A 21,673-nucleotide genomic window follows, 5' to 3' on the forward strand; every position below is an offset into this window, starting at 1 on the left:
CCCTTCCTCCACCCTCTGCATGCATGCCCCTCCCCAAGTCCACTGATTCCTAGTCAATTAGGTCTCATCAGGAGTGGCTGCATTGTCTTCTTCTGTGGCTTGGTAATGCTGCTTCCCCCTCAGGGGGAGATAATTCAAGAACAGGCCAATCAGTTCATGTCAGAGACAGTCCCTGTTCATATTACAATGGAACCCACTTGGATACTGAACTGCCATGGGCTACATTTGTGCAGGGGTCTTAGGTTATCTCCATGCATAGTCCTTGGTTGGAGTATCAGTCTCAAGAAAGACCCCTGTGCTCAGATTATTTGGTTCTGTTGCTCTCCTTGTGGAGTTCCTGTCCTCTCCAGATCTGTTTCCCACTTCTTTCATAAGATTCCCTGCACTATGCCCAAAGGTTGCCCATAAGTCTCAGCACCTGTATTCATAGTCTGCAGGGCAGAGCTTTTCAGAGGTCCTCTGTGTCAGACTTCTGACTTGTTCCCTCTTTTCTCCTTCTTATGTCCAGCCTCTTTGCCTTTATGGATAAGAATTGAGCATTTTAGCCAGAGTCCTCCCTCTTGATTAGTTTCTTTAGGTGTACAGATTTTAGTAGGTTTATCCTATATTATATATCTATATGAGCGAGTATATACCATGTGCATCTTTCTGCTTCTGGGATAGCTCACTCAGGATGATCTTTTCCAGATCCCACCATTTACCTGCAAATTTCATGATTTCCTTGTTTTTTTATTGCTGAGTAATATTCCATTGTGTAGATATACCACAATTTGTGCATCCATTCCTCCACTGAGGGGCATCTGGGCTGTTTCCAGCTTCTGGCTATTACAAATAAGGCTGTTACAAACATGGATGAGCAAATGTCCTTACTGTGTACTTGAGAATCTTTTGGATATATGCCTAGGAGTGGTATAGCTGGATTTTGAGGAAGCGCTATTCCTAGTTGTCTGCGAATGCGCCAGATTGCTTTCCAGAGTAGTTGTACAAGTTTACATTCCCACCTGCAGTGGAGGAGGGTTCCCGAAAGGGTTTATTATCCTATCCTATCCTATCCTATCCTATCCTATCCTATCCTATCCTATCCTATCCTATCCTATCCTATCCTATCCTATATTATACTATACTATACTATACTATACTATACTATACTATACTATACTATACTATATTATATTATATTATGAAACATCAGTAATACTATATAAAAAACTGTTCTTTTCACTTGGGAAAGTGTTTCTCTCACTGTCAGCATTCCTGAGGTTATTCTAGATCTTTGTGTAGGATTGAGGCTTCTTGGTATATCCGCTGAACATTTTGTTTTTCTTTTTCATCTCATATATAGCTATCATACTGGTAAAATTTTATCAGAGTGGAGAAAAAAAGACCTTCCTTCATCTCTACATACACTGATATCTCATCAAGAGCAGTCTATGTAATTCAAATAAGTGCTCACCTGATTTTGACATGTTGACAAGGTCTAATATTTCCTTATATAAGAATATACTTGTACAATGACAAGATTAGGTGCTTCTCTCTGTGATGCCAGCATTATAACACGGGTCAACATGGGATGCACTGCTGGTTTTACCTCTGTGAATTTGGCTATAGAACAATCTTTGTTTCTTCTTTAAACTTTGATAGGACAGGTAGTATATGTACTGTCCCACATCTACTACATATATAGCACTCTACAATAATTCAGCACCTTTTGATGCTTGAATTCCTCTCTAATCTACAAAGAATGCATGCTCCCTCAATATTTCATGTGTTTTCTGAAATATACCCCTACCTAGATTACATTTAGCCTCTGTGGAACACATTCATTCACCTATGACCAAAGAGCATGTTGCCAAGGAGGGCTGCCTAAACTTTGAATCTGATTTAAAGAAGGAATTTCAATACTAATCATAACATCTTTCCAGGTGATCACAACTAATGTGGAGTGAAGTGCCACCATATTAAAAATAATTCATGTATTAAAGGATGCATATTTTGGAAGTAGGACACAAATGCAGTAAAACCTGGAACATGAAACTATTCCTACTTCAATGTTTTAAAAAAGCATTCCATCCTAATATTTCAATCTCTGCTCCTGCTTATTTGCTACCAGAGAATACACAGACATCTGCCACTTGATGTTACACATCTATTAACAGTATCTGTTGCCTAATCTGTGTACCACTCAACACTGCTCATAAAATCTAATATTATTAATAAGGTGTGGCTCTCTTTATATAATATTGTCTGACAACTAAAGAGAAAGAGAAATTAAGAAAGAAAGAAAAGAAGGGAAGGAAGGAAGGATGAAAGAAAGAAAAGAAAGGAAAAAAGAAAGAGGAACAAAAGGGAACTTGAAAAAATTATAGGAAAGAAGAAGAAGAAATGGAAAAAATACATAAGGATGTAAGGATAAGTAACCTGGAATGTTGTACAGTTTGGTGAAGATAGTACATGTGTTGTATTATTTATAATATATATATATAATTGTATATAGAAATAATGAGAAAAGTGGTTGTGAAAGGAATTATATTTATATAAAATTCATATATTTATATATAATTTATATGAATATATAATATAATAGATTACATGTATATAATATAATATATATAATTTGTGTAATACCAAAATTGGCAATATACTATAAAAAAACTGTTCTCTTTCCTTAGAAAGAGTTCTTCTACTCTCAACATTCTTGATTTTTTTCTAGAATTTCTGTATTATTTGGTCTTCCTAATGTGGTCCATACACACTTTGTCATATCTGATATTGGACTTGTTCAGCTCATTTTTTAGCTGTCAAACTAGCAAAATTTTATCCTGGTGGAGCTAATGATCCAGGGTAAAGGTTTTAAGTGAGAAAAGAAGGAGGGAAAGAATATAATTATGCTATAATTTCAAAAATTGGAGGAAACACAAGCTTTGAGCAGGACTGTGTGCAGTCAACTCCATGGGAAAATTACAGAATAAAGGACAGTCTCAAACAACATTCATGTTTTTCAGAGATACCTGTATATTGATATTGATCCCAGGATATTGGTTCTGAAGATTCTCATTGAGGTTTCCAAGCAACAATTATAATCTTACTCTGTCACATACCCCACTCACCCCACCCACTCAAGATATCACATTAAATCCTCATTTACTTTCTTCTAAGGACATAAGTCTCTCTGGGAGTTGTCACATTTTTTATATCTCCTACTAAGAACTACCTATACCAGCTGCAGTAAAACATATATTTAAGTGATGAAATCAGAATGCCTTTTCAGTACATTGATAGGCACAGTCAACACAGTCAGTTATCATATCTGCAGAATAGAAACAACACCATTCCTGTGTTTTTGTTTTACTCAGTTCCTTGTCTCTCAAATGAAAAGAAGTTATTTACTTTAGAAGAACTGGATTTCATAGCAAGTTGAAAATCAGTGGAGGAGGTCAGTAAGTGTATAATTCTTCCAGCATACACAAACAGACACATACACAAACACCCACAATTTCACACACACATACACAGAAACACACACACACACACACACAAGCATGCTAAAGATAAAATGACACCCATTCTCCCAAATACCCATACTCTCCTAGATTACTTGCCACTTTATAAAAAACAGATAAATATCGCTGGGTTTCTAAGAAAATGTTCATTTCAATTGGGTAATGCCTTTCTTATCCCAACAGAAAGATTGCTCCTCCCTTACAAATGAACCTGTAGAGGATACTTACTAACTCTTGAGATCTATCATGATGTCCATGGAAAAAGACTACCCTCTATATGGCTTATGACCTCCTAATTTTCTTCTCAACCAATCATCATATAAGGAACCCATTGTTTTTGAAAACTAAGATTTCTGCCTATCTACCTGCACTGAGAACTCACCAGCATCTGGTTATGTAATTCACTTGAATAAACACATGCTGTCCATGTGGTCATGAAAGGGTTAGGCTAACTTTGTAACCTATATGTCCTCTAAAGCCTATAGTTTTGAGTTTTAGGTCCAGGTTAAGCTAAAGCCTCTTAGTACCTTTCCAGAGAGTGAAGGAATATGACCCTAGCTGTGAGGACAGATATAAAAAAAAAGGGACAAGCAAGCAATGACCTTCACTCAGCAAAAGAATGACCAGACCCTTGTCCTTGAGATAGCGTTTCTTAGCAACAAACCTAGACTTCTTCTGAGTAGCTTTTGACCTCCAGCCAAGAGCCCGCAGCCCTAATCTTCAAGGATGAGCTAACCACCCCCACCTTAAAGTGCAGCTGCATCCACACTTGGCAGGACTGGCCAAGCTTGAGCACCTAAGACTAACCAATTATCTTACTTTATAGCTTCCTCATCCAATCCTAAATTGCCAAAACTAAAACTTCAAATTTCCCACAATTTTTCTTTTAAAAACCTAAAGGCCTTTGTCTCTCGGTGCCACTCTTTGCTGACCAGCAAGGGTGACCCCGTTGTACAATGGTTAATAAACCTCTTGCTTTTGCAACGAGTCTTGGTCTGGGGGAGTTTCTGGGAAGGGCGCGATTGAACTCCTGAGCTGTGAGACCCCAGGTCTTACATTTTTGGTGCGTTGGCCGGGAAAGGGCGTGCCCCTTCCCCAACCCTCATCAGGCTGAACTCGGAGGTCGAGCACGGAACAGGTTAGTCTGTTTCTGTCTTACCAATCTGTTTCTTGTCAGAGATGGCTGCCATGAGGCAGCCAATCAATTAGATTTCTGTGGTACCAATCTGTTTCAGTTTAGGAGCCTATCTGGACCTTTTTGGTCATCTGATCAGTCATTGCGATTGACAGATGTGTCAGAATATCGCTTGACTGGGAACTGGGGACGCCCACTTTCCATTTTGGAGGTTGGATCTGAGACGGTCCTCCTCCCGTCTGATTTTCGTAGAGAACGACCGCCACCAGGCAGCCGTTCTATCAGAGCACTGTGGTACCACTCACAAGGGTGTCCTTGTTTGATTACTTGCCTGATTCTTTGTGTTTCTGTTGTTGTTGCCTCTCTGACTCTTTTGACAGGGAGATGGTCTAGCTTGAGAGCATCTGTAGAAGGGGTTTGAGTCCCCTGAGTGGTTTGAGGCCACTTGCCTGGAACGGTTTCATTAAGGCAGACAGACATGTCATCAATGCCAAGTCCATGGGACATCCTGTAGGACACTCAGCTTGCTCCTTTCTGTAAACAGGGAGGAGCAGAGAGATTCTGCTCCCCCAGCAATTTAAATCCTGTGTTTCTCATGTATGTATGTATTTTTCTGTGTCTGTTTCTTTGTAGACTTGGACTGATAAAAATTTGGACAGAGGATAATTAAAATTAAAACTTGGCCCGGGAGTGCACATGGCTGCATGGCAGGACACCAAGCAGTGTGCTCTCCCTCCCGAGGGAGCCAAGGAGGGAATGCTTTCGGGTGGCTGGGGAGACATGTGGAGCTGGGGCTGGAGCTTGGGCAGGCAGTGCTCAGGCACTTGAGCGTCTGTGGAATAACAATGCACACCCAGCAGGACATGGGTTTGATGCGTCATCCCCTTGTTGTGATGGACAGCCAAAGAGCACGGGGGAAGGGAGAGGCCCAGCCAGGAAGCAGGTTCAGGACCTGCGGGGGAGGTAAGCTACAGTAGAGCTCACAAGGGAGCCAAGGGAGCAGGCAAGGCTCATGGGCTTGCTGGGTAGAAGTCCTTAGACATGGCTAGGTGGGGATTGGCACCGTAGCTGCTCCATGATAGGAGCTGCTCTGGCTGCCGAGAGTGAGGAAAAACTCCTCCCCCTTGCCTTCATGCCAGCTTAGCAGAGAAGTGAGCAGCAAGAGCTCACCACACCCTCTTGCTCCTCTCTTCCCTCCTCCCACCTAGGGGGCTTGCAACTTACAGATCAAACAGTAATTAAAAAAAAATAAACTGCACTTGCTGTAATGTTTAGAATTACAGCTGAGTCTGTCTGTTTAAATATATGGCCATTATATGATTGTTTTCAACTGGTCTTAAATGGTTGATATGATAAAAAAAATAATTGGATATGTTTTAAGGTTAAATTCAAATTCTTGTTTTAAACACGTATATGTGCCTATGTGTTTGTAGGGTCTATAAATACATATGTTTAAATAACAACAATATAAATTGCCACATGGTGTGGCTCAGGAAAAGAACAAAGGTTGCAAAATCTCTGAGTCAAAATGATTTTATTTCCTTTTAGGATAAAAGGAAAGTCTTATTCTAAGTTGATATTGGTTCTGAAGATTGGGTTGTTTTCACTGATAAATTTTGGTCTTAAAATCTGGTTTTGACTTTTAAAATTATGGTTATGCTTTGTAAATTCACTCCTAAAAAAGATACTTTGTTTTGATATTGCAGGGACGAGTTTTAAAAATTGTTTAAATGTTTAAGAGAATAAAACATTTACAGTTTATCAGATTTTTTAAGCAATAACTCTTGGGCAGTCCAACAACGAACTTAAAACAGTTTCCCAACCCTTGAAAAAAAATTAATGGGAGTTTTTCTGTTGTCTAAAAAAAAAAAGAGAGAGTGAGCAAGAGATATTAAAAAAAAATAGCTTGTCTAAAACAAAAATGTCGGTTAAGCCAGAAAAAAAAAGCTAGGAACCTAAAGGTATATAGGATGTTACAAAAGGTTAGTGGATGTATTATATAAAGCCTAAAAGTTAATATAATTAAAAAAAACAATTGTATTTAAATATGTTATAATTCATTTAAAAGGCTGGTGATTCTTCATTGCAAAATGTTTTTTTATGCTCTTTTAAGGGGAAAAAATTTCTGGCTGATAGGTTTGGTATGGCTAAAATAATTCATACAGTTTAAAAGTGTTCTGTACTGTTCTGTTATGCAGTTGGTTCTAAAATTTATTTGATCACTATGTTAAAACTTTTGGTTGTGGGGGATTATGGATGCTCCACAGTGTTTGCTGTATCATCAACAGCAGCACCTAATGGCTATTTTTGGTATTGTCAGTCACAGCCTGTGCTAACACATGGCTAGCTGCCATGATGGTTCAGGGATAGAGAGCACGTAAAGCTGTAGTTTTGCTGCCATATTTCTTTAGGACTTCCAGCTGAGTTCAGTTACACGTGGCCAGCCACCATGCTGGTCCGGAGATAAAGAGGGTGGAGACATGAGTTTACCACCATTTTGTTTAGGTCTCTCAGTTATGTTCAGTCCTCTGATTAATGTTAAGTGCAAAGCGTTTTACTGTTCAATTTTAATACAAAGTGGTAGGATCAGCAAGATTTGCTAGCCCCTCTATAAACTGTATCTGATTAAAATGTTTGCTTTAATTTTAGTTCAGAAAGAGCAGACTTAAAGCTATGCTAACAACTACAGTTGGTTAAGATGTTGAGCTCTACCTAGTGTCTTTGTATAGGGTTTTTTTAAGGTTAAGCCTTGGATGGGTAACTATAAAGTTTGCCTATTTGTCTTAAAATATATAGTTCTAAAACATACATCTCAAAAATATGCTAAAACTAAATTAAATAGCATTCTGTTTTATAGGACACAGTTTAAAACAGGAGATAAAAACAAAGAGTAACTCAGATATGCTGGCCCTCAAGCTTATCAGAGATCTGATAAATATGGCATTTTAACATATGTAAGTTTATTGTGACAGAAAGTCCCAAAATCCTGGCAGTAGCTCCCCAAGGTCTCCGAGAAGATTTGGACAACAACAGATGACTGCAACTCTGGATTGTGGTATGCTAACCACTGGGCAATACTGCCCCAACTGGCCCACTGCTAGGGCCCAGCCTAAACGGTAGACAAAGCCGGGGACACCTGAAGAGCCATTGTCTCACATTGTGAGAGGCAAGGTGAGGTCAATCTCTCCTGTTCCTCTTTCCACAACAGCAGTTTCTCATCCTCTATGCCTAATGGCTGGACTGCCTCTGCTCAGAAAGCCAGGAGACCACATGAGCCAGGGAAACTGCCTAGGTGATGGACTAACTAGTCATCTCTGTCATTTTGATTGGTACATTTACTTAGCTCATAATTTATCCTTCTCAGTTCTCTGATCACATTGACAGCTAGGCTAAAAGGCTAGGCTTAGTTAACAGTAACTTGGCAGCTAAAGAGCAGACAGTTAGGTTCACTATCAGCTCATTGGACAGTTCATTAGTTAGTTAAAACTACTGGGTACTATATCTTTTGTATAAAAAAAAAAACAGGTTTGCCCTGCTCACAGGCTTTACATCAGTTGCCAATGTCTTATATTAATAGTTAAATAAAAAAAATATAACGTTTATATAGGCTCTGAGGATATAGGAGTTCAGGTTATAACAATCTAAAAAATGTTGGTCTACATACTAATCAAAGTGTCAATTTAATGGACGTCAGGTTAACACTTAAGTAAAAAAAAAAAAGTACAAGCAGTTTCTCACGCAGGCAATTTTACTTAGCCAAAATATAGGAGAGTTTACTCAAGGTTGCACAGAGCCTGCTGTTTGGTTACTATGGTTTCACAGAGTTTCTCAGGGTCAGAGCAGTCCATTGTAAGACCACCAAGGTCAGTCTGTGAGAGACTGGACTTTAAAAAATAGCCAAAAAGCTGAGTTCCGCTGCTCAGATGCCGTTAACTCCAAAAAGGCTGCCACATGGACACACTTAAGTTGTTTATAAAAGATATAAAACAAACAGCTGACTGGTACCAATTCTGTTGGATATAGTTTTTATCTGTTACTCTCAAAATGTTGCTGTATTAGATTTGCTGATATGTTACTTTTCTGAGTTTCCTTTTGTGTACCAAAAATTTATATGAGTTTATAAAAATCAAAAGGTCATAAGACCTAGATCTGGCATAGCTCAAATGGATCCCAAAAGAGTTTTTCCCTGGTGTTGGGATTCCTCACTTTTTCCATTTAACAGACAAATCTTAACTTCTGTCTCTAGTCTGAATTTGTCTCAGCAGATTTTCACCTGGTTGACTCTGGGCTGCAAACTGAAATCTAGACTTGTTGAAAACTGACATGACTGCTCCCTGTCTCTTCAATTGGGTCAACTAACCAGAGACTGTTAAGGACTGCCTCATTGACCAGCCTTTGACTGGCTCCTAGTAATCTTTACCCATGTACTCTCCCCAACTTTTGACCAGCATTTCAGCCTCTTTTAAACTGAGATTTCAACAATCCATAATCAACATAAAAAAAATTCCAAAAGACGGATCATCGGCCCATTGTCCCATTCTACAGGCTAAAATGTTGAGTCAAAAAAAAAAAGACAATTTTTTTCTTAAAATAAAATTCTCACTCTGCAGCTGCTTCATGATTAAAGCAGTTACAAGGAGAAGGGGGAAATGAAAGGGTTAGGCTAACTTTGTAACCTATATGTCCTCTAAAGCCTATAGTTTTGAGTTTTAGGTCCAGGTTAAACTAAAGCCTCTTAGTACCTTTCCAGAGAGTGAAGGAATATGACCCTAGCTGTGAGGACAGATATAAAAAAAAGGGACAAGAAAGCAATGACCTTCACTCAGCAAAAGAATGACCAGACCCTTGTCCTTGAGATAGCGTTTCTTAGCAACAAACCTAGACTTCTTCTGAGTAGCTTTTGACCTCCAGCCAAGAGCCTGCAGCCCTAATCTTCAAGGATGAGCTAACCACCCCCACCTTAAAGTGCAGCTGCATCCACACTTGGCAGGACTGGCCAAGCTTGAGCTAAGACTAACCAATTATCTTACTTTATAGCTTCCTCATCCAATCCTAAATTGCCAAAACTAAAACTTCAAATTTCCCACAATTTTTCTTTTAAAAACCTAAAGGCCTTTGTCTCCCGGTGCCACTCTTGGCTGACCAACAAGGGTGACCCCGTTGTACAATGGTTAATAAACCTCTTACTTTTACAACGAGTCTTAGTCTGGGAGAGTTTCTAAAAAGGGCACAATTAAACTCCTGAGCTGTGAGACCCCAGGTCTTACAGTCACACAACATTTTTTCTTATCTGCTTTCCAACAACAATAAGCTGCCTACCTGAGATTAGATGCCTCTCCTCTGCGATACTTGCAATATAGTCTGTGCTGTTCTGGGCTCCTGTTGATGGTTGTGTCTATATGAGTATTTTTTCTTTTAATTAATTAATTAACTAATTAAATTTTCATCCAGATCATACCCCTCTTCCCCCTTTCCTCCTGGTCCCAACCATCCCTGAATCTTACCCTATCTCCATTCCCCTATTCCTCACAAAAGGACAGACCCCCCCCAACAAACTTACCCCAGTATATCAAGTTGAATCAGGACTGAATTCATCCTCTTTCCCTGTGGCTTGGTGAGGCAGCCCCTTCAGGGAGAAGTGACTGAAAAACAGGCAACAGATTCCATGTCAAAGACAGCCCCTGTTTCCCTTACTAGGGAACCTACATAATCACGAGCTGCCTATCAGATACCTCTATGTAGAGGGCCTAGGTCCAGGCCATGCATGATCCTTGTTTTATGCTTCAGTCTCTGCAAGCACCTCTGGGCCCTGATTAGTTGGCTCCTTTGGTCTTCCTGTGGAGTTCCTGTCTCCTTTAGGTCTTTCTGTCCTTCTCTCCACTTTTCCACAAGGCTCTCTGTGCTCTGCCCCATGTTTTGCTGTGACTGTCAGAATTTGTTTCAATTCACTGCTCAGTGGAGCCTTTCAGAAGATAGCTATGCTAGGCTCCCATATGTAAGCACAGCAGAGTATCATTAGTAGTATCAGGAGTTGTCTCTCTCTCATGAGGTGGTGCTGGAGCCCGCAAGCAGAGTTGAACAGTTCCTGAGTGAGGAGTGAGGACTGAAAGAAAAGTAAAAAAAAAAATCCACTACACATGGGATCTGTATGAGATAGCTTCCAGTAGAAACTAGGCACCCTGGTTTATTCCATAGTGTCTTTTTATAGTCAGAGCAAAGCACCATGATACAAGGAAGTTCATCGAGAAGTCAAACTTGTTTACTTTGACCACCTGTCTGTGTGGTCCTCACACAAACAAAAGGAAATGAACTTGGCAAAAACATCCTGCCTACTGTCACAAACAAAAGGAAGTGAACTTGGCAAAACATCCTGTCTATCCCTATCTCCAGGTGAAGGCCAAGGTGAGAACATGACGTTTTTGCTGACAGCTCAATAACAAAGCAGCGTGACAAACAAGCAGCTCTCCACAGGGTAGATCTCAGGTTGAGCCAGGCATTGGTGGCACATTACTTTAATCTCTGCTCTATCTTTATTCCTGCACATCTTATAGGCAGTGTAAATTTAGGGTCGAAGTTTTTGTGGGTGAGTTGGTGTTTTTTTACCTTCACTAGAATTCCTGCCTGGATAGAAGGTGGCTTCTTCTCTCTCCATGACCTCTGCTACTATGAGTCTCAGCTAGGGTAACCTCTATATCCTCCAGAAGCCTACCCTGTCTTAGGTCTCCAGCTTGTCACATAGATGCCCCTGATCATGATTTTTCTTCTCTATGCAGACTTTCTCCTGGTAATGCTGTCTTCATGTTTGATTATCACCCTCATTTCTCTCTGCACTCTTCTTTTTTCTACCGTGTTCCCTTCAGCCGTTTCTATTCTATTTTACCTTCTGAGTGAGATTTAAGCATCCTCCCTTGGATCTTCCTTGTTTATTAATTTTCTTTGGGTCTGTTAATTGTAGTCTGTACTATATGGTTAATATCAGTGTACTATATAGCTAATATACTGTATGTGTATTCTAGTGTAGACCAATAACTGTTTCTTCTTTAAAATTTGAGGAAGCAAATAACACATGTACTGCCCTGAATACTTAACATATTCTGACATATCTTCTTCAACTTTTCAGGACTGGATTCTATTTTGGAGAAAGACTAGGAATTCATGCTCCCCAGCCATTTTATGGACTTTCTGAAATCTAACTACTATCATGAATTACAGTGAGGCTTAACCATTCTTTCACCTGTGACCAAGAAGCATCTTGCCAATAATGTTCACCTTGATATGGAAAAAAATACATGGACAGCTTGCCAATAATGATTCTGGCACTTCTCCTGGAGATATTGTTTAAGGTGTTAGGACACGCCACTAGGTTAAAAATCAGTTAGCTATTACAGGATGTTTGTTTGTTAGGTAAGACATAATTCAGTAAATATGAAACATGAATATTTTCCAATTTTACTTTCTTTAAGCAGCATTCTGTCTGTTGCCTGAGGAAAGATAAAGCCTTCTGCTAGTTATGCTACTCATTCACTAACTATATCAGGTGCTTACTATGCATATTATGTTAGTGTTCTCAAAACCTATCAATAATGGGGAAGTGTTTCTCTTGGAGAAGAATTGCCAGATAAGCAATTGTTCTATCCATGAGTGCAATCTGCAGATATTTATAAGATGGCATTTCAAAACGCAGAGAGAAATAAAAAAGAAGAAACAAAGAAAGAAAAAAAACCTGATGAAATAAATAAAACCAAAAGATAATTCAGAATGGAAAATGTGTAGGAATGAATAAAAGTGTAAAGGGAGAGAAACGGGTAGAGACACAGGGAGAGAGGAAAGAAGATGTGAGAAGCAAAAGATGAAAGGAGGAAAATACAGATACCCCCAAAGGATTAATTTCTTTAGGTATATATAAAACTTTTTGTAAAAAACAATTAATGAAAAAAGAGGTGATGAATGTGCAAGAAAGGGAATATAGGTAGTTTTGTATGCACAAAAATGAAGGGGTTTATTGTAATTATTATATAATCTAAAAAGAAAAAAATAACATTGGATAACCAGGTGCTGTCTTTCTTTAGGTAAACTATATCTTCCATTTTCAACATTGTGATTTTCTCTGAGATCTTTGTATATGGTTGGGCTTTCCTAATATACTTTGCCATATCTATTGTTGGGTCTTTTCAGCTCTTCTTCATACTGTAATGTTTGTGCAACTTTTTTGCAATGAGGAGATCAACTAGGAGTTTTTGGTGTGAGTAAAATGAAGTGGAATTAAATTAATAATCTCATAATCTCAAAAACATAATAAAAATGAATATTGGATGAAAAGATTGTATGCCTTTACCTTCATGGCCAGGATAACTTGGATATGTTGTATCTCCAGGCAATGAGCTAAGAAAGCGGTGAAAAAATCCAAGGACACTGCATCTATCTGTTTGAAATTTGCATTTCTGTCTTTTCTGCTAAGCGGGACAAGGGAAGATTCTCCCTTGTTCAAGCCTTAATTGTGTACTTCTTGCTTGCTAGTGTTTTGCATTATTTTGATCATGGTCAAAATTAGAACTGAGAGTCTGTTTTCTATGTCTATTAAGTCAAAAATTTAAAAACTATGAATGACTTTTGAAATTTCACTAGCCAACATGGTCACAGGACTTTAAATCTCATGGACTTAATCATACATTTAGAGAGATTAACCAAACCCCATTTTTAGCTTGAAGAGAGTGAAGAAGTCTCAGCAACGAAACAATTGAAACTGAATGAAGAGGCAGAGCCAAAGTCCTCTTAGTATGCAACAGCCTCATCCTAACTTGGAGAGTGCTGAGTAACCCTCAGCTATTATCTTGCCACCAGGTTCAAGGGTGACCCAAAATGCTATCAGTCTTTCCATGTGTTACTGACACTGTGGCTTTTAAAAACCATTACTTTGTCAATGTTGGGCACTTGCCACAACAGAGAAAAACACCTGTTTCATCAACCATGGCCAAGTCTAAGAAATAGTGTCAAATCTTGCTGAATGTAGGTACCCAGCAGAAAACTAACTCCATTGTGCATATTTCTAAAACCATGGGTTTCTCAGTTTACATTTGAAATTCTTGAAGGAGAGAATATGCACCAGCAAATTGCTAAGCAACTTGTTCATAGACTGTAGTCTGTGCCATCGGATACACTTGTCTTTAGTTTTAGTGACAGTTGAGGCCCTATTCAAAGTCTTGGATCATGGCTTGATTGGTGCCATAACTACCAACATATTCTGACTTGAAAGGTTTACTGGATACTGATCTAAGGAAGTAAAATATCCAAAATACCTCTGCATCTATGCCTCTCACTACATGTTCTGTTCATAATATCAGCCCCAACAATCTCATTATGGTGTCCAGACAACAATTATAATATCACACTTTGCAACAGTCTAATACAACTCCCCATGCCACACTTATGATGACCACTGTTGACCACTCAGTATATATGACTTTACTTTTTCTAAGAGTACAAGTCTGGTTGTGATTTGTCACTTTTTTTTTTTTTTTGCTTCTTCTACACAGCTTTCTACGATGAATGCAGTGAAACATACATGCAACTGAAGGCATCATGATGGCATTCCTGTACATTACTGGGAATTTGGACATATTACAGTTAATTTTCTTCTCATATCTCCAGAATGGAGAGCAACACCACTCCTGTGCCTCTCCCTTACTCAGCCTCTTTTCACTCAAATAAAAACAATATCACTTCATTCTATTTTTTTATGAGAAATGGACTTTATGGAAAAATGTTCAAATTAGTCAAGCTAGTAGGTATATCCAAAATGAGCGCACGCATGAGAGTGAGCGTGCACACACACACACACACACACACACACTGAAATCTGGTCTGGGCACATGATAATAATTCTATTTACTGATTTTCAACAGGATTATATCAGCACATGCATGTTTTTACTTCTGCTCATTTGCACCCTGAAGAAAGACATAGACATCTGTCAGTTGATCCTACACACCCACTAGCTCTACCAGTTGACTAATCTTTATATTGAGAGCCAAAGTGCTCTCAATACATTGTATTACTAATGGTGATGTGTTTCTCTTGGGACATTGCAACCATTCTGAAGATACCTGATAAGCTAGGGCCAGATGGAAGGAGAGGAGGACATCCCCTCTCAGTGGACACAGAAGGAAGCAGGGAGGAGATGAGGAAGGGAGGGGAGGATGGGGAGGGAAAGAGGGAGAGGGCTACAGCTGGGATGCAAGTGAATGTATAAAATTATTTAAAAATAAAAAATATTTAAAAAATATATTTTATTTAATTTATATATTTATTTATTACAATTTATTCAATTTGTATCCCCTTCTGGAGCCCCCTTCCTCATTTCCCAGTCCCACCCACCCTTCCTCTATTCCCCCCTACGGCTTTTCCCTAGTACCCTGATAGGGAAGGACCTCCTCCCCTTCTAACTGACCCTAGCTTATCAGGTCTCATCAAGGCTGGCTGCATCATCTTCATCTGTCACCTGGCAAGGCTTGACCTCTCAGGGGGTGGTGATCAAAGAGCCTGCCACTGAGTTCATCTCAGAGACAGTTCCTGTACCCCTTACTAAGGAACCCACTTGGAAACTGAGGAGCCAATGGGCTTCTTCTGAACAGGGGTCTAGATCCTCTCCATGCATGGTTCTCAGTTGGAATATCGGTCTCTGCAGCCCCCCTGGCCCGGGTATTTTGGTTGTGTTTTTCTCCCTGTGGAGTTCCTGTCTCCTCCTGGTCTTTCATTCTCCCTCTTCTTCCATAAAGATTCCAGCATTCTGCCCAAATTTTGGCTATGAGTCACGGTATCACCTTCAATACCGTGGTGGGTAGAGACATTAAGAGGTCCTCTGTGGAAGACTCCTGCCCTGTTCTTTGTCTTCTCCTACTTCCATTGTCTGTCCTTCTGAATTAATTCCATTGTTGTCCCTTCTGAATTCATCATCTTCCTTCCTTCTTTTTGTTTAGCTTCTTTAGGAGTATAGATTTTAATATGTTTATCCTATAATATATGGCTAACATCCACTTATAAGTAAGTATATATTGTAAGTGTCTTTCTGCTCCTGGGTTACCTCGCTGAGGATGATATCTTCTAGTTCCCACCATTTGCCTGCAAATTTCAAGATTTCCTTGTTTTTAATTGCTGAGTAGTATTCCCTTGTGTAAATGTACCACAATTTCTGTATCCATTCCTCAATTGAGGGACATCTAGGTTGTTTCCAGATTCTGCTATTATGAATGAAGCTGCTGTGAACATGGTTGAGTAATATGTCCTTATTGTATACTTGAGCATATTTTGGATATATGCTTAGGAGTGGTATAGATGTATCTTGAGGTAGCACTATTTCTAATTGTCTGAGAAAGTGCCAGATCAATTTCCAAAGTGGTTGTACAAGTTTACATTTCCACCACCAATTGGAAGAGGGTTCCCCTTTCCCCACAATCTCTCCAGCATGCATCATCCTTGTGTATTTTATCTTAGCCATTCTGATGGGTGTGTGGTGAAATCTCAGGCTTGTTTTGATTTGCATTTCACTGATAGCTAAGGATGTTGAACATTTCTTTAATTTTTTTTTTAAATTTTTTCTCTGCCATTCGATATTCCTCTGTTGAGAATTCTTTGTTTAGCCCTGTACACCATTTTTAATTATATTAGTTTGTTTTTTGTTTAACTTCTTCATTTCTTTATATTCTGAATATTAGCCCTCTGTCAGATGTAAGGTTGATGAAGATCTTTTTCCAGTCTGTAGGCTGTCATTTTGTTCTGATGACAGATAGGACAAGCTTTTTAAAGAGATTTATCATCATGAGGTTTGGCTTGTCTAGATACACATTGGTAAAGCCCATGTTAATGCCTTCCACATCTACTAAGACTGATTGTACCTGAGAAAGAATGAAGGATGTGATCTGGAACCATTTAGTCCCACTATACCCTCTTTCCCTTGCTTTAGTTTCCTAATGTCAGAAATAAGAATAAATGCCAGATGTGGTGGCAACACAAGGCTCTTGAGGAACACCACTAAAGGTTGACCCCCATCTTCTACATGAACATAAAAGCATTTGAATGTGCATGTACCCATGTGTAGCCGTGTACATGAACATACATAAACACACACATAAAATCCATAAATAAATAAGAACAACTGTCTTTTGTTATGGTATAAAGCCAAGCCACTTGTTATTGCCTATAGGTTAAGATATACAAATCTAAACCGACCCATATAGATGTTCTGAAGGCAGGGTTAACCCTTGAAATAAAATCTCACTGAAGGTCTGAAAAGCAAATGAGGAAAGTGTGAATTTTATCTCTTTATTGCTATTCAGATCCTGCCACACTTACCCCAGTATATCAGTAGTCCCCCAGGAACATCTCCAATTTTTACCAATTTGCAAGCCAAAGTCACCAAAAGTTTCTCAAGAACATCCTTGAATAGCTGGATATGGTGGCTCATGCTTATAACCCCAATACCTGGGAAGCTGAAGCAGGAGGATGAAAGAGTTCAAGGCCAAACTTGGTTACACAGTTAATTTCAGTACAGCTTGGGCTATAGAGTGAAACCCTGCTTTCTTTAGTAAAAACCAACAAACTGGGATGGGAGTGTAATCCACTCTGACAGAGAGCTGGCATAGTATGCCTAAAGCCCTGAGCTCAATCCTTACCACCACATACAATAGGCATGGTTGTACATGTCTGTACTCCCAACCCTCAGGATGTAGAGGCAAGATCAGAAACTCATGGTCATTCTTAGCTACATAGTGAGTTTGAATCCAGCCTGAGCTTATATGAGACTATATCTCAAAATAAGTGAGAAAGCTGGAGGGATGGTCCAGCAGTTAAGGGTACTTGTTACTCTTTCAGAGGGTCTGGTTTTGATTGCCAGTACCCACTAACAACCATTCTAATTCTAGTTCCAGAAGATCCAACATCCTGTTCTGACCTCCATGAACACCAGGCACACATGGTATACATATATGTATACAGGTAAAACATTCATATACATAAAATTAAATAAATATAAGAATAAAGAGACACTTATGTATATGTATATACATATATAAATTCCCAAGCATAACCTGCTCAGTCCGTATAAAGTTATTTGTGAGTATGTTTTCAGGGATGACTATCTATGCATGCAATAATAATTAAGGGGAAAAGAGGCCATGAATTTTGAAGAGAGTGGGATTGGGTATATGGGAGAGTTTGGAGGGAGGAAAGAGAAGTGAAAATGTTATAATTATAACCTCAAAAATAAAATTAAAAAATAAGCAAGAATGAGGAAAGATTCTAAGTGCCAGGTGAACAATGAGTTTGCTGTGAGATTTTCCTAGAATTGTAAGATGCTACATCTATGAAGTCTCACCAACATGGCTACCTAAACATGAGCTGGACAAGGACAAGACCAATAGACATGCTACGGTGGACAAGGGTAAGCTCATGAGGCCTCAGCCCTATACAAAGTACTATAGACAACTGAGGAGTGCTGAGAGCTGGAGAAAGTTTTTCCTGGGAAAAAGCATACCACTTGGTTATCCAATACCAAATAGTCAGCCCTGAAAATATACATAGATATAACATTATACTTATATGGACCGAGTGGATCATATTTATGCACATAGGATTATATATACACATATATGCACATACATAAGGAACCACAACTAAACAAAAAGGCCATGAATTTGAAAGAGAGCAAAGGTGGAGGGAGATGTTGGAGAGAGGAAAGGGAAAAAGGAAATGCTGTAATTATATTATAGTCTCAAAAAAGCAAGCAAACCAAAAAACAACAAACAAATCTTGTAGAAATGTGCACTTTCCGCTGAGCTGACCCTGGAGTATGTGACCCAATCAGCAGATTGCCAAGGGTTTCTACTGCCACTTGGGCTCCAATAAAAACTCTTACTTCAAGACCATAGAGAAAACTTGTTTGTTTTTTTCTCCTTTTTCTTTTCTTTCTTTTTTCTTTGTTTGTTTTTTTTTGAAACAGGGTTTCTTTGTGTAGGCTTGGCTGTTCTGGACTTTGTAGACCAGGCTGGCTTGGAGCTCACAGCAATCCTCCTTCCTCTGTTTTCCTGAGTGCTAGGATTACAGGTGTGTGTCACCACACCCTGTTAAAACTCCTTCCATTCATAACATAATCTAAACATATGCATATGATCCTGTTAAGGCTTCCTTTATATTTTTTTGCTTTAAGGGACTGCTAACATCCAAACAATAACAATAACGATTGTGGGTCATTAATATCTCTCAACATTAATGGACTCAATTCCTCCCAAAAGAGACACAGGCTAAGAGAACGCTCCATCGTTCTGCTACATCCAAGAAACACACCTCAGCAGCAAAGATAGACATTACATCACAGTAAAGGGCTAGAAAAGGCTTTCCAATCAAATGGACCCCAAAAGCAAGCGGAAGTAGCCATTCCAATATTCAATAAAATAAACTTTTAAGCAAAATTAATCAAAGAAGATAGAGAAGGACATATCATACACATGGAAGGAAACATCAACAAAGTCGACATCTCAATTCTGAAAATCTATTCCCCAAATACAAGGGCATCACATTTGTTAAAAAATTTACTACAGCTTAAACCACATATTGAACCATACATATTGATAGTAGGAGACTTCAACACCTCACTCTCACCAATAGACAGGTCATCCAATCAGAAACTAACAGAGAGATAATGAAACTAACAAACGTTATGAATCAAATTGACTTAACAGATATTTACAGAACATTTCACTCAAACACAAAAGAATATACCTTCTTCTCAGCACCTCATGGAATCTTCTCCAAAATTTATCATATATTTGGACACAAAGCAAGTCTCCACAGACACGAGAAAATTGGAATAAACCCCTTGTCTCTTATTAGACCACCATGGATTTAAAGCTGAAATTCAGCTACAGAAAGCCTACAAACTCATGGAAACTAAAACAACTCTATTCAACAACAAATGGGTCAAGGTGGATATAAAGAAACTAAACACTTTCTAGAATTCAATATAAATGAAGGCACAACATACCCAAACACAGTGAAAGCAGTGGTAAGAGGAAAATTCAGAGTATTAAGTACCTTCATAAAGAAATTAGAGGGATCTCATACTAGCAATTTAAAAGCACTCTTGAAGGCTTTAGTACAAAGAAGAAAACACACCCAAGACAAGTAGTCAGCAGGAACTAATCAAACTCAGGGCTGAATGGAATGAATTAGAAACAAAGAGAACAATACAAAATTGAACAAAACCAAGAGCCGATTCTTTGAGAAAATCAACAAGAGAGACAGATCCTTAGCCAAATTAAGTAAGAGACAGAGAGACAGTACAAAAATTAACACAACCAGAAATGAAAAGGGGACATAACAACAGACACTGAGAAAATCCGAAGACTCACTAGGTCTTATTTCAAAAACCTATACTCCACAAAATTGGAAAATCTAAATGAAATGAACAGTTTTCTTGATAGATTCCACTTACCAAAGTTAAGTCCTACAACCCCTAAGGAAATAAAAAGTCATTAAAAGTCTCCCAAACAAACAAGCAAGCAAACAATGTCCTTGGACAGATGGTTTCAGCATAAAATTTTAACAGACTTCCAAAGAAAAACTAATACCAATACTCCTCAAATTGTTGCAGAATATAGAAACAGAAGAAGCATTTCCAAATTCATTCTATGAGGCCACAGTCACCCTGATCACTAAACTACACAAACACTCAAGAAAGAAAGGGAATTTTAGACTAACTCCCCTTATGAGCATTGATTAAAATACTAGATAAAATCCTTGCAAACTGAATCCAAGAACACATCAAAAACGCCATCTACCATGATCAATTAAGTTTCGTCCCCTGGATGCAGGGGTGGTTCAATATACAAAAATCCATCAATGTAATCCACCATATAAACAAACTAAAATTTAAGAAATGACATGATCATCTCATTAGATGCAGAAAAAGCCTTCGATGAAATCCAACACCCCTTCATGTTAAAATTCTTGAAGAGATTAGGGATACAAGGCACATACCTAAACACAATAAAGGCAATATACAACAAGCCTATAGCCAACATCAAAATCAAATGGAGAGAAACCTAAAACAATACCGCTGAAATCAGGGACAAAATGAGGCTGTCCACTCTCACTGTATCTCTTCAATATCGTACTTGAAGTCCTAGCCAGAGCAATAAGGCAAATAAAGGAGAGCAAAGGGATACAAATTGGAAAGGAAGAAGTCAAAGTATTGCTATTTTTTGATGATATGATAGTCTGCATAAGTGATCTCAAAAATTCTATGAGAGAACTCCTACAGCTGACAAACACCTTCAGCAAAATTAACTCAAAAAAAAAAAAAAAACAGTAGCCATAATGCATACAAATGATAAGCAGGCTGGGAAGAAAATTAGAAAAACAACACCCTTTAAAATAGACACAAAGAATATAAAACATCTTGGTATAACTCCAACCAAGCAAGTGAAAAGACCTGTATGGAAAATGGAAAAATGTCCCATGCTCATGGATCAGTAGAATTAACATAGTAAAAATGGTCATCTACAAATTCAATGCAAGTCCCATCAAAATATCAACCTAATTACAGACTTTGGAAAAAAATTCTAAACTTCATATGGAAAAACAAATAACCCAGAGTAGATAAAACAATCCTCTACAATAGAAAACCTTCTAGAGGCATCACCATCCCTAATTTCAAGCTGTACTACAAAAGCAATAGTAATAAAAACTGCATGGTTATTGGCATAAAAACAGGTTGATCAACGTATTCCGTCCAGAAATAAACCCATATACCACTGGAAGCCAAAACCATACAATGGGGAAAAAAAGATAGCATCTTCAACAAATGGTGCTGGTGTAAGTGGTTGTCTACATGTAAAAAAATGCAAATAGATGCATATTTATCACCCTGCCCAAAACTTAAGTCTAAGTGGATCAAAGTCCACAACATAAAATCAGATAAAATAAATCTACTGGAAGTGAAAGTGGGAATTAGCCTTGAATTCATTGGTGCCAGATACAACTTTCT

At 38.5% G+C, this 21,673-nt stretch overlaps 1 long non-coding RNA gene across 1 annotated transcript; it reads left to right on the forward strand.

Moving 5' to 3' along the window:
- The first annotated feature begins 4,431 nt into the window (after positions 1-4,431).
- On the forward strand, positions 4,432-14,204 carry LOC132650014 (uncharacterized). The gene is made up of 3 exons (XR_009588379.1): positions 4,432-4,638; positions 7,608-7,806; positions 11,756-14,204. It is a non-coding gene; the product is annotated as an uncharacterized LOC132650014 (long non-coding RNA).
- Positions 14,205-21,673: the final 7,469 nt, after the last annotated feature.

Source organism: Meriones unguiculatus, chromosome X, assembly GCF_030254825.1.
Source record: "Meriones unguiculatus strain TT.TT164.6M chromosome X, Bangor_MerUng_6.1, whole genome shotgun sequence".
NCBI lineage: Eukaryota > Metazoa > Chordata > Mammalia > Rodentia > Muridae > Meriones > Meriones unguiculatus.